General features: G+C 43.5%; 1 protein-coding gene across 1 annotated transcript in view; it reads right to left on the bottom strand.

The window, feature by feature from the left end:
- Arhgap31 (Rho GTPase activating protein 31) overlaps window positions 1–14,145 on the bottom strand; it is a 123,309-nt gene that overhangs the window by 54,514 nt on the left and 54,650 nt on the right. The gene's annotated exons all lie outside the window — the stretch shown is intronic.

The following is a 14,145-nucleotide window of genomic DNA, read 5'->3' as shown; positions in this document are numbered from 1 at the left end:
ATTATTATTGTTGTTATTATTATTATTATTATTGGGGGCTAGAGGCTCTAACCCAAGGCTGCTTGCATGCAAAGCAAGTAGTCTATCACTGAGCCATAGTCTCACCCTACCTAATTTTCTAAGCACCCCTTTTTCTTGCTGCTTTGAAATAACCATACTTTTGGGCACTTAATCAAGTTCATCATTCTAAAAGTATCCTGCCCATCCCTCGAAGGCTATGCATACCAAGAGCCCTTCCCTTCAAGGACACAATCTTGTTTTGCCCATGGCTTATCCTGTAAGACAGGAACTGGGGAGAATCTTCCAGTTAACCTAAGTGTGAAGAGGTCAGAGGGTAGATTTTTGGATTGGAAATATCAAGGCCAGAGACTACAGAAGTGGATTCCTGTGAGTGAATATGGGCTGGGAGCAGGGTGTGGGAGCAGGCTGGGCTCCAGATCTTCTGACTGTATTCAACCAGAATAACTACAATTGGATCTGTTTTATTAAAATATGGCATCGCTAAGTCTCTGTCTCTTATCCTCATGTAAATAATGAGAGAAACAGAAAGTTCCAGTGCTTAAAATAATACAACACTGGGCTGGAGAGATGGCTCAGTGCTTAAAAGCACTGGCTGTTCTTGCAGAGGACCTGGGTTTGGTTCCCAGCACCCACATGGCAGCTAACAACTGTCTGTAATTCCAGTTCAAGGGCACTCTTCTGACCTCTGTGGGCATTGCATGACACGGGTGTACTTATATACATGCAGGCAATACAGTCATACACAGAAAATAAAAATAATAAATAAAATATTTTTAAAAATCACACACACACACACCCTTGCCCCTTAAAAATCCCTGTGGTGTAAAGAATGGTTGAGTCTGTCCATACCACATGAAACTGTTCCATAACTTGTCACATGTAGTTTATGGTTGAGAGGGTAGACTTAAATGCCAAATTGCCTTTGTAGCCTTGGGTAAAATATATAATAAAGGTAACACTGACATTAACCTCATGATGAGGATTGAAATAATACTTGTAAACATTTAGCACAGAGCCTGGCACATCAAGTTTGCTGCAGTGGGCTGGAGAGATGGCTCAACAGTTAAGAGCACTGGCTGTTCTTGCAAAGGACCTGGGTTCTGTTCCCAGCACCCACATGGCAGCTAACAAGGGTCCTTAACTCCAGTTCCAGGGGATCTGATGCCCTCTTCTGATCTCTGAGGCCACTGCATGACATGGGTACACTTACATACATGCAGGAAATTCACTCATAGGTATGAAATTAAAATAATAAAATGTGGGAAAATGTTGTTGCAGTGGCAGCTGTTATTTCTGTTTGTAGCTTGTTTAGGACATAATTAATAATTTGAATTTTCTTGTTGGCAACAGAGCTCAGCCCCTCCCATCCAAATGGGCTCATTCCACTCAAAACTCATCTCTACTCTTTGGAACGGCTGCTGTGTCCTTAGATGTTTCTATTTGAGAATAATTCCTCTCAGGTCTCTGTTCTGTGTATTTAGGTGACTCTTTGTGGCACAAAGCACTGTGTATTTTACAGGTGGGGAACTACAAGGAGACTCCTTGTTCATGGTCTATGTAAGCATGTGGCAATATTATAACTACCCACAGGAAGAGGACATGGTTCCAGTCCTGGCCATGTGGAATGGTAACTGTCATGGATTCTGATCTTGGGCCAAGTAGGAAGGTGTAGGTCTCCCTCACATGCAGTAATGAGAAAGGATTCACTCCATCTCACTTATGGCAGTGGTATTCAGGCTGCCATCATAGCTGGAGGTGCTGGCCTACCTTGCAGCTTGTGAAACACAGATGTGCATACACATCAAGGAGATCTTGTCAGTCGACATGCTTTGAGAATTTACATTTTGAATAAGTTCTCAGGTGACACAGTACTGTTGATCTGCAGCCACTCTCAGGGCAGCAAGGGCCTAAAGATGGATGGGACCCAAGGGATGTTTTTGTGGAGGCTACCGCGACTTTGGTCTCCAAGTCTCAGGATTCTTTAGACTGTTGTTTCTAGGGTCCAACCAGATGGAAGACAGTTTAGGATTCTGATACAAACCATCTCGCTAGGTTTAAATGTAAAGAAAGCTTTCTGTGTCAATGCAAGCATGGGGAGGAGTAACTCCAGAGGTTGGAGTCACAGAGTTTGCTCAGCCCAAAGAACTTTGGGTCTCCTCCTACACAGGTCCACACAGTTGCTCTCTTGGATGTCATGTTATAATGTCTTTGAATTGTTTCACTGATGCTTCTCCAACTCCCTTTTTTGGTTTGGTTTTGTTTTTCTTGGATCAGCAATCTTAAAAGTTAACTTTTAATCAGCACAAAATGTTTTTTTGAGATGGTTTCTGATGGAAAAGAAAGTCTTGTTTCTCATTTACCCTTTCTCATTTATGCAGCATTATAGGGCCCCTTGACTCCTTCAATCTAACTTAGTACAACTAAAACACATCTTCTACAGATAAACAGTGTGGGTGACTCTCTGATTCCTGAGCTATGCAAGGGTTTAGAGCAGAAAAAGGCCGCAGTCAAACCTTTCTGCATCCCCCCCAGAAGTCAGTTCCCCAGTCTCAGTTCCCTGTGTGACTGGGGTCTGGAGGAGATGGAAACACGCTTGGTTCTTTTCAGTCACTCATGAGGTCATCAAAGCCACATTTCTTCAGAATGCATTAAGCTGCGTTTGTGTTTTAGAGAAGCAGGCACACCCCATCCCCATGCTGATCTCCTACTGTTCAGATTTCATCCCTTTCTGGGTCATGCATTCCTGACCTTCAAGTGAAGTGTGATGGGGCATACATAAGAGGAATGAGACTTGGCATGACAAGGAGTGACAAGCCCAGGGGTGCATCTCAAAGGTATGAGGATGGGCGAAAAGCCAGTCCATTGAGTCTATGTGGAGGGGTTGGGAGTTGGCACCACACTAAGAGTGCTTACTGCTCTTACAGAGGTCCTGGGTTCCGTTCCCAACACCCAAGGCAGCTCATAGTCATTTGTAACTCAGTTCCAGGAGCTCCGTCACCCTCTTCTGACCTCCAAGGGTACCATAAGGCACATGCATACTCATACACACATACATATTAATAATAATTATTATTATTATAAAATCTTAAGGGGCTGGAGAGATGGCCAAGTGGTTAAGAGCACTGGCTGCTCTTTTAGAGGACCTGGGTTCAGTTCACAGCACCCACATGGTGGCTAACAATAGTCTGTAACCCCAGTTCCATGGGATCCTACGCCCTCTTCTGGCCTCTGTGAACATTGCATGACACAGGTACACTTACATATATACAGGCAAAATACTCATACACTTTAAAAAATGAAAATAAATTTAAAAAACATTAAAAAACCCAAAATCTTTATTTAAAAAAAAGTGCAGGGGTGGAATGGCTCAGCAGTTAAGAACACTGGCTGTTGTGCAGAGGACCCAGGTTCAGTTCCCAGCTCCCAGCACCCAGATGGTGGCTAACAACCCACATAAATGCCAGTTCCAGGGAATCTGACACCCTATTCTGGCTTCCACAGGCACTGCACACTTACATAGATGCAGGCAAAACACTCATACACATAAAATAAAACTAAAAAATTTTAATGAAGAGGTCATATGGCAAAATTCCATAGCCATAAAACCCAGGAACTGCAGAAAGAGAAAGCAGGGAGGAGGCAGGGTAGGCAAGGGGCTGAGGAAACCTCGGGACACAGGAGTCTGTTCACCACATTGTTCAAGATCATAGGATGGTCCAGGAGCCACTGCTGAGTGAAGAATGATGTAGCCCGAGGAGCCATAGGACAGGAGGGAGATAAACCACATGGGGGCCCTAAGCACGTGGAGGGGATGACCACACCATAGAACCACTTAGTGGCGCACTTCCAAGAGATGCAGCAAAGATGCCAAGGTCCTCTTCACTATAGCATGTCCTTGGTGTTTTCTTCCCAGAATCTTGGAGCTGTCTCAATGGCGCCCTGGGACTTCTGTCTTTATCAGCTCTGCTTGTCCACAGTTCCTGAGCCTGTCTCTGTCCTGCCCTCTTCCTACCTTCTGTGTGACTTCCCTGCAGGCCATTTCCCCCACCCCCATCTCCCTCTGATTCTCATTTTGTTACTTTCTCCTGGCTTAATGTGGAAAATTGAAGAAGAAGAAGGGGTAAACTTGTGACATTTAGTTAACAAAGCACAGTGTATTTTCTGCTTTTTCAAACAATTAACTACTTTCTGCTTTTATAAGGAAAGCATTTAAATATACTGGGACTTTAGTCTGGCCTTGGAGAAAAGTTTTTCTTAAAAAATTTTTTTTTCCTTGGGTGGTATATACCTGTAATCCCAGCACTTGGAAGATGGAGGCAGGAGGATCCTAAGTTCAAAGTCATCCTCAGTTACATAGGGTATTTGAGGCCAGCCTGGGCTACATGAGACCCTGTATCAATATTTATTTAGAAAAAATTGAGATTGTATTAACAAAATGGCTCAGCAGATAAAGGTGCTTGCTGCCAAAACTCACAACCAGAGTTCAATCCCTGGGACCCCACATGGTAGAAGAGAGAACGGACTCTGAAAGTTGTCCTCTGACTTCCACCCCACCCACTGGGCCCATTTGCACCTTATCCCATACAAATAAATAAATATAAATGTTAAAAAACTGAGCTATAACTCAAATGATATAAAGCCACCTTTTAAAGTGTACAATTCAGTTGGTTTTGAAAGAACAATTTCAAGTTAAGGAAACATCACGACCTCTAAATCCAGAACATTTCCTCACCCCCAAAGAAACCCAGTATCTGTTATTACCACTCATACTCCCCTCTCTGCACCCCTTGGCCAGCTTTCTGTTTCCATGGGTTTACCTGTTTTAGACTTTTAATATAAATAGACTCTTATAGTGCATGATCCCATGAAGAGCCACTTCCACTTAGCAAGATCCATTCACCTTGCAGCATGTCAGCGTCTCATTCCTTTTCATGACTGAATATTATTCCAAACATTATTCTAGAAAAATTCTTTGTTTTGTTTTCATTCATTAGTTGGCAGAGGTTTCAGTTGTTTCTACTTTCTGGCCATTATGAATAGTGAAGATTCTTTCATGCACAAGTTTCTGTGCGGACAGATGATTTTTATTTTCTTGGCTCTATATCCAGGAGTGGGATAGTAACTTTACATTTCACTCTTGAGGAACTGCCAAATTGGAACTCGAAAGCAACTCCAATTTCTCCACATCCTTGTCAACACTTGTTATTGTCTATCTTTTATCATAGCCATCCTCCTGGGGAAGTACTGGTGCTTACTGTGGGTTTGATTTGCATTTTGCTGATAACTAATGATGCTGAGCATCTTTTCCTGGCATTTGTAACCTCTGGAGAATGTCTTTTCAGAACCCTTGCCCACCTTTGGTTGAGTTGCTTGTCTGTGCAGAGTTGTAATAGTTCTTGAAATATTCTGGATACTTTTCTCAGATACATATTTGGCAAAAGTTTTCTCCAAAGCCGTGGGCTGTTTATATGTTTTTAAAAGTTTAAATTTATTTCTTTAGTTTTTAAATTAATATCTTAAGTTAGTATAAAAGGAATATATTTCATTATACGATAATTTTAAATTCTGGCTGCAGAGCTCGCTCAGCAGTTAAGTGTGCTTACTGTTCTTGCAGAGGACAAGAGTTTGGTTCCTGGCACCCATATCAAGTGGCTCACAGACACCTGTAACTCCAGTTTCAGGGACTCCAATGCTCTCAGGCCTTCATCAGCACCTGCATGCATTTGGTGCACATAAACTCACTCAGGCACAGACACACATACGTTAAAATAAATAAACAAATCTTGAAAAAAATTAAATTTAACTTCAGCTTTTAATTGATACTACTAGAACGTGTTTATGGCTTTCTTTGAAATAGAGAAGTTTTAAACTTGAATGAGGTCCAAGTTGCCTTCTTTCCCCCTTTTACTGCTTGTGTTTGGGTATCAGGAGAAAAACTAATCTCCGATTTATGTCATCCACATGCTTTGGCTCTTCCTTGTAACAGACAGAAAATGACACTCTGCATAATGCAACTACTTCTTGTTACAGACCAGAACACACAAATGTAGAGAAACATTGTCCTTAGGGACTAAGCATTTTTAGACCCTTCCTCTGAGATGTGCAATTAGAAGTCATATATATTTAACTCAGAGAACTAGAGTTCATAGGCTGGGTGTGGTGGCTCATGCCCGTAGGATTACAGTGCTCAAGAGGCGGAGGCAGGACTGCCATGAGTTCAAGTTTGGCCTGGGTTACATAGTGCAGTCCTGGCTAGGAATGGTGGGATCCAACCCTGTTGAAACTGCTGCTTTCTCAATGGGTTCTGCACCTTCACACCTGCCTGACTTTGCAGAGACCTTTCCCTGCCTTGGCCCACTGCCTCTTCTCCACTGGGAACACCTGTTTGCCTGACTTCTCTCTGAGGCCTCTTCAAGCTGAACTTTCTCCATGAGCCCACCTCTCTAGCACCTTCTGCCTTGATGGAACCCTCTAGAATTGCCCAAACTCAGTTCAACTAATACACACACACACACACACACACACACACACACACACACACGCACATAATTTTTCAGTTCTCGGACTGGCAGAGGTATATAAGTTTTCTAATACACTATGTTGGCAAGTCTTTGGGAAATGTAGCATTGTCATGCATGGCTAGAGGAGGAGCATATTGGTACTGCTCTGGAGGGAAATTTTACATATTTACCAAAATGACAAATAGCATACTCTTTAACCCAATGAGTCCTCTTCTAGTATAAGAATATAAGGTATTCTTATATATGTGATAAATATTATATTTACAAAGCTATTCATTGAAGCAGTTTTTATAATACAAGATTAACCAGTACGAAAAACATTCACTAATATAAATGATGGAAGTCACACAGTGGAATATTATATAATTATTAAAAAGACTGTCAAAACTTTCATGTACTGATAAAGAATGGTTTGAAATGTTATTAAGCAAAAAGAGCAACACAGAGGTTATCAGACAAACATAATGGCATGCCAACCCCTGTGTATTTCAGAGAAGAAAGAAAAGGAATGCATTCGTTTATACACGAATTCAGTGTCTGTGGAAGGATATAAAAGAAAGTAATAAATTCAGTCACTGGCAGAAAAAGGAACTGGAGAATACACTACCTTTTTCAGAATTTTTCTTAAATTCAATTAAAACAATGTGCTGTAAGCCCACTCTGTCCAGCACACTGCGAGCTGCTGTTTCCAGCAATCTGCATTCCCAACTTGTGAGCTGTTCAAGACTGTGTCTCAATCACCTAGACTCGCTTTGCAAACAAGCACTCGGATTGTCTCACAGACAGGAGACTGGTCATTTTTCTGGGAAATGGGTTTTCTGAGCTCCACAGAGATCTGGGTCTTTCAAAGGAAACCCCACTTATGTGTCAGTTACTGCTCTGGGTGGTTCTGAGTCTGTTTTGCAGCAGCATCTTCTCTGTCCTCACAACCAGCCCACCAAACAGGTAAAATTCATCTCCATTCTGAAGACAAGGAAGTTGATTCTAGACAGGCTAGGCAAGTTGCCCCACATCACACAGCTAATAAGTGCGCTCCAACCCCAGCTGTGTGATGGCATAGGCCACACTTTTTCTGTGATGCTGCAGTGATACAGAACAGAGGAAACTGCAGGCCTGTCTGCTCAACCAAGTCCTCTCTTTAGGAGGGCAGGGCCTGAGCTGTGCATGCTAGAGAGGCTGGCTTGGAGGACAGTTCATTGGTCCCTTGCTTTTGGCTGCCAAAATGACTACAATCTCACCACCGCAGGCCTTCCCTGGGTGTTCAATACCACTATTTAAACTATTCATTTAAAATTTTTCTGAAAAAGTCACAAAAAGAATATAAGTAGATAAAAACGAAAGAAAGAAATTTACAGAGAACACAAGTGACTGTTTCAAAGTGCTCTACCAGAGATGGGTGTGGCAGTGCAGGTTTGTAATCCCAACACTTGGCAGATGGAGGCAGGAGGATCAGAAGTTCAAGGCCAGCCTAGGATACCTAAGACCATGTCTCAAAACAAAAACAAAAAACAAACCAAATCTACTACCTTGTTACATATATTAAGTGTCAAATGAGACACACACTGGAATGTTAACAGTGGTTATCTCTAGGTAGTAGATAATAAATGACTCGCCTTTCTGTGACTTTAGTTTTGCTTTTCTGAATTTTCTGAAGCAAAAATGTGCTTTCAAAAATCACCAGGTTTTAGGGTGAGAGAGATGGCTCAGTGGATAAGAACACTGGCTGCTCTTGTGTAAGACCTGGGTTCGATCCCCAGCACCCACATGGTGGCTAAAAAGCATTCTTAACTCCAGTTCCAGGGGACTCCAACACTCTCTTCTAACTGCCTTGGGCACTGCACAACACAGATATACTTACACACGCAGGCAATCCACTCATGTACATAAAATAATAAATAAATTTTTTTTTAAAAAAACAGGTTTTTGTAAAGGAAGTTGCATTAAAGCAGCCAGAGGGGTTTCTAAGATCACAGAGGCAACTTCTTGTTTGCTGAAGTCCTTTCCTGCAATTCCATTGAGGCGTTCACTCTCCTTCGACAGAAGTGTTTGCCTAAACTGCTGGCAGGGCCTCCAAGGACTGGCTCTATCCTACTGCAGAGGAAAGACTACACCCAGGAGCCCAGTTCCCAGCTCAGGATTCAGGGGCACCTTAGGTCTTCCCTCCTTACCTTCCTGCTCTCAGATGCCAAGTCAAGCCTGCTGGTCCTGCCAGTGTCAGGGCTCCCTTCTAATACACTCTGTTCTCATCTCCACTGGGGGTCCTGTGGTCCCTGCTGCCAATTCCATCTCTATCCTGATGCTAAGGTTCTTCAACCACAGTAGACATACTACAGGCCTGCGGCACTTGAAGGACAGGCAGGTGAACATGATCTCTGTCGTCCAGAGCTGATTTGGGAACAGTACTGTGATACTGCTAGATGTTGACTTCTGAGCTGTAACACTTTTCATCTGTTGCTGTGCACAGTACAGTCCTCACAACCACCTTATGAGGGAGGTAGTCACCCTGTTACACAAACAAGGAAGCAAGCTCAGTGGTATTGAGTAACTTGGCCAGTACAAAATTATGCAGCAAAACATGTTAAGAGCCCTAGATAGGTAGGAAAAAAAAATGTCATTGGAGTTCATTTACAAAGATTGCACACAGTGGCGGTGGTTGTGGCAGACAGGGATTTCAGGTTTTGATAACAGTGTACATTCATAATGTGCTAACTGTATGAAAGGGACCATGTTAGAGAGTGCTGAGTTGGGGCCTTCATACTTGGGGCTCATAATGTTGCAAGTTGGGTTGATAAAGGGGGACCCATCAAGGCTGTGCAATGGAATTCTGACCGTGGGACATGGATGACTGAGATGACATAAGGTGATGTGATCTTCACTACTTTGCCTAAAGAATGCTTGGTTAAGTGTCTGGCATATAACAAGTACTTGGTGCATGGGGAGCAGAGAATGGTATAAACAAAGTGGAAAACTAAGAAATAATCTCAGGAATGCAGCCTAGACCAGTCTGGGGGAAGGGTTCAGGCTAATAGTGGAGTTTTAAACGATGGCCTGGGAAGTCTGCATCCTATCTTGAGCTCTACTGCCAGTCTTTGCAAAGCACTACCTCTAGCAATCCTCCATGCTAACACATTCTGGCTTCCTCTGAGAAATGCCCAATCCAGGCAGCTCTGGGGCTGGACTTGCAGCTGCCTCCTGGTGCAGGTTTGAGAGAAGACACACACAGGGCACCTCTGGGTGTATGTGCTTAGGGTGAGGGTGGTTGTGGCTTTGAGGAAGGGTGGTGCTGAGCATCAGAAAAGGGTGGATGAGGCAGCAAAGAACACCCACAGGGCCTGGGGCTTGGAGCTGACCTAGTTCACTTTGTGCATAGAACTGTCAGAAGAGTCTTATCCCTCTGCTGACAGTGGAGGCTGCTAGACTGTGTCATTTGTAGGCTTTTACCCCCAAAATCCTTTCCATGTTTTCCAGTATCTGACTGAGAGTAAATCTTCACTCTTAGGGGATGTGTGGCCAGGCTGCCCTTCCTCAGGGGATGGCTCACTGGACAGAGATCTGTCAACCCTCAGTACATTTCCAGGCCCAATTTGTGAACAACATATCATTTAAAATCCACAGGTCCTCAATTCAACTAAGTAAAGAGCACATTTAGTCTGAGCCACCTAATCAAGATTATATTTTCAGGGGTTGAGGATGTACTCAGCTGGTAGAGTGCTCGGCTAGCATGCTCTGGATTTGATCTCCAGCACTGCGCAATCAGGGCATAATGGCACATGCCTGCGATCCCTGCTCTTGGGAGGTGGAAGCTGGAGGATCAGAAGTTCAAGGTCATACTTGTCTATTTGGTCTACATATTGAGTTCAAAGCTAGCCTGGATTACCCGAGACTCTCAAAAGGCAAGGAAGCAAAGAAACAAACCCCTAAAGATTATAGTTACTGGACAGGCAGCTTTTTGCCACCTGCTTCTCAGGAAGCTCTGGGTGGAAGCCCTTCAGTAACTGAGGAGAAAGATAGCCACACATACCTCCTGAAAGTCTCGGGTGGGGAGAGGATGTGAGATAAACAAGAAAATAAGCCTGCCTCTGGAACTGTATGCTTCGCTGACACCCATCATCTGAAGAATGAGGACAATTAAATTTGTTGGTCGTCTGAGTGTATCCAGACCACTATTATTGCATGCCCCAAGTGTGGTCACGGGGATGAGCTGACCAAATGCTCTGCTGAGTCTCCTGGTAGGCTTTTTAAAAGGTGTGTGTGTGAGCTCACACATGCTCATGTATGGATGCTTTTGTGTGTGTGTGTGTGTATGTGTGAATGTGCACTTTGTACATGTATGGAGAATAGAATTTGGGAATGTTCTCCATCATTTCTACTTTAATTTTTGAGAAAGGGTCTCTTACTGAATGAACCCTGAACTGGTCATTTCAGCTAGACTGGCTTAGCAGCAATCTCCTGGAATCTATCTATTTTCATCCCTCAGAGCTGGGATTACAGGAATGTGGCACTGTGTTCCAGCTTTTTACATGGACTCTGGGCTTTGAACTCATGACAGCTAGGAAGCATTTCACTCACCGAGCTGCCCTCTGAGCCTGCTATTCCCATTTCCTAGGTAGGTAACTAAGAGTTATGTTAGACTAAAGAATTGGTGTACCATTACGAGTCTGTCTGAATCCAAAGTTCTTGCACTTTCTAGTACATTACAAACAATCTCCACCCTAGGGAAACCTAGACACAGGCCAAGGCAGATCAGAAAGAAGCAGAAAATGGGCATTTCCAGTCTAAGAGCAGTTTCATGAAGGACAAGGGCTTAGAGGAAGAATTAGGAAGCTCTGTTCCTGCTTGATAGGAATCAGTGACAAACCTTTAAAACAATTCTCCTGGGGCTGGAGAGATGGCTCAGCAGTTAAGAACACTGGCTATTCTTGCAGAAGACCCAGGTTCGAATCCCAGCACCCACATGGCAGCTAACAACTGTCCGTAACTCCAGTTCCAGGGGATCCGACAGCCTCTTCTGTCCTCCATGGGCATTGAATGACACGGTGCACTTACCTACATGCAGGCAATACACGCATACACATAAAATAAAAAAAAATATAAAAAAACCCCAACAATTCTCCTTTTTGAACTGACGCAGGAAATCTCGGGATTCTTGGGTCCATGCTAGTTACAGCAACATAAGCTAGGGTCCTGGGTAATCAGCCACCCCCAGTCTCAGACAGTTATCTGTGCCAGGAGCCAGTTCTGGATGGAATGATGGCCCATGTCCCTTTCTGAACTAATGTTCCAGAATCTGTCAGCTTCCTTGATGAGGCTAGGAAGAGAAGCTGAGCCAGAACACAAGACAGACTGGAATCCACCTGCAGATGCTTGGTCCTCACTCCTGGCTCTAACTTACATCAAGGTTTTCCAGGACAAGGCAGCAGGGTTATTTTTGTTGGTTGTGTTTGTTTCTTGTTTGTGCTCTTCACGACTTTCCAACTGACCCCACCCACAGGAATGGAAATTTCTGTTAAATAAAATATAAACTTCAATCTCTGAAGGTTTGTATGTATCTGCTTTGGTATGGCTGGATTCCCATTAATTAACCCAACGCTATTTTTACTCTGTCAGAGTTTGGAGTCTTCTAGGGACTTAGATGTGCACGGTTCTTGGTTCATCTAAGGTCCTGCCCTCCACTGATGTCACCATGTCCTTCTCTTGCTTATTCTACCCTCTGGTTTCCTGGGCGGTACAGCTTCCTAATGGTTTCCAGACCTGTGGCACTACATGCTCTTCTCATTTCAGTATTTTTCTAACATCAGTTTTGCTGGTGAGCGCTGGGGAGAGTTCAGAGAACAGGTCTTCATCCCTGTGGGTAGGCTAAGTCCACGTGAAGATGGGCCAGGTAGTGCTTGTCAGCTCTTAGCTCTTCAGTGCTTCCACTCCCCACCCCAGCATCTTTCATTTCCTGCCCAATATTCCTGAGCCACAGGCAGCCATTGTTCCCAGAAAGGCTTTGCTTGGAAGCCTGGTACTGAGGCCTCTCAGGGCTTCCTGTTGTTACAAGGCCTCTTTTTCCTGCTGAAAACAAGGGCATTTTCCTGCAGTGTGTAACCCTTTTCAGGCAGTATATTTCTTCTACAAACTTGTTCAGTACTTGCAAATGCTGGGTACTCAATACATTTATTTCATTTAATGTGTTTTTAAAAATTATTATTGGAGGCTGGTGAGATGGCTCAGCGGGTAAATGTTAACAACCTGAGTTTGATCCCTCAGTGACACATGGTGGAAAGAGAGCTACCTCCTGCAAATTGTCCTCTGACCTCCACATGGGTGCCATGACACATGCCCTTCCTCAAATAAATAAACAAAATGTAATAACAAATTAAAATTATTATTGTACAAGTACTGTAGTACTTGGTAGGAAAAAAAAAAAAGCTACAGATAGACATAAAAAAAAAATCACCAAATCTCATTCTATTAGCACTGAAATCTCTTTGTTGTTTCTGACTTAAGATGATGCATCTACAACCAGAGAATCTACTACGGGACTTAGAACTTGCAGCAGTGACTGTTCCTTACAGTAGAAATGGAGGCAGGGAGACCTGCCCAAAACCAGCCTCCTGAAGAACAGCCTGCTGGTTCTCCTATATCAGCATTACGAAAGGGTCTCCTAGGAGCTAACAAAAAGTGCAAAATCAGGGAGAGTCCCCTGAAACATCTCAGGAGCACCCTTGAAGAAAGAGCCTCTTTAATTCTTTTATATATGGATATACATAAGTTATATATATCTGACATGAAAGTTAGAAGAGGGTCAGTTGTTGCTGTGAACTTTGTAGACACAGATCTACTGTGCATGAGGTAGCAAGGAAGGCGAGTTCTTCATGACTCCTCCCTCAACATCACCCTCTCTTGTTACATCCAACACCTTAAAGGTCCTTGAAGACCATATTTCATGCCTTCTGCAGATTGAAAGGGCCCCAGGAGAAGCCAGGCTTGTGTTCTTCAGAACCCAGTTAAGAGAAGCCATCCTAGGGCTAGCCCAGCCACCTCAGAGGAAGTTGCATTCAGTGTGACTCCAAGCCCTGGGAATGCCTAAGTTTCTGAGCACTAATTCTTGGCACACATCATAATAACCTGAATTGTCTGAGTTTCTGTTTTGTGGCCCCAGGGAACAGAGCTGAAGGCTAAGGAGTAGACACTGCTTTCTGTATCACTGATTAGGCTCCCTCACAGACATGCTTCTGTGGGGGGGGTGCCCCTGTACCTTGACAGATAGATTATTAGTAGATTATCTTTCATGGAAAAATCAAGTAAAAAATTTATAGCAATTTGTGCTTAGTTAAAACTTCAAGGGATAATGACATTCAAGCTACTATCCTGAAGTTTTACAACTCAAACATCAGATACTATGCTCTGAAATGTCTTCTTTGAAGACCGCACTGATCCAGAGGCCACATAGCACAGACCGTGGCCTGCTCCTTCCTGACTTGCACTTTATTCTTCTGCTCCCAAGGCTATCTTCAGAGGCAATTTTTACCAGATATATTTAGGATTAAGGCTGGAAGATCGTGACTTGGAAGGGACATTATCAAATATGCTTGACTCCATACTGGGCAACTGAGGC

The sequence above is a fragment of the Nannospalax galili genome, unplaced genomic scaffold (assembly GCF_000622305.1).
Source record: "Nannospalax galili isolate Female #2095 unplaced genomic scaffold, S.galili_v1.0 scaffold18, whole genome shotgun sequence".
Classification (NCBI taxonomy): Eukaryota; Metazoa; Chordata; class Mammalia; order Rodentia; family Spalacidae; genus Nannospalax; species Nannospalax galili.
This window is presented reverse-complemented; position numbering and strand designations above follow the sequence as displayed.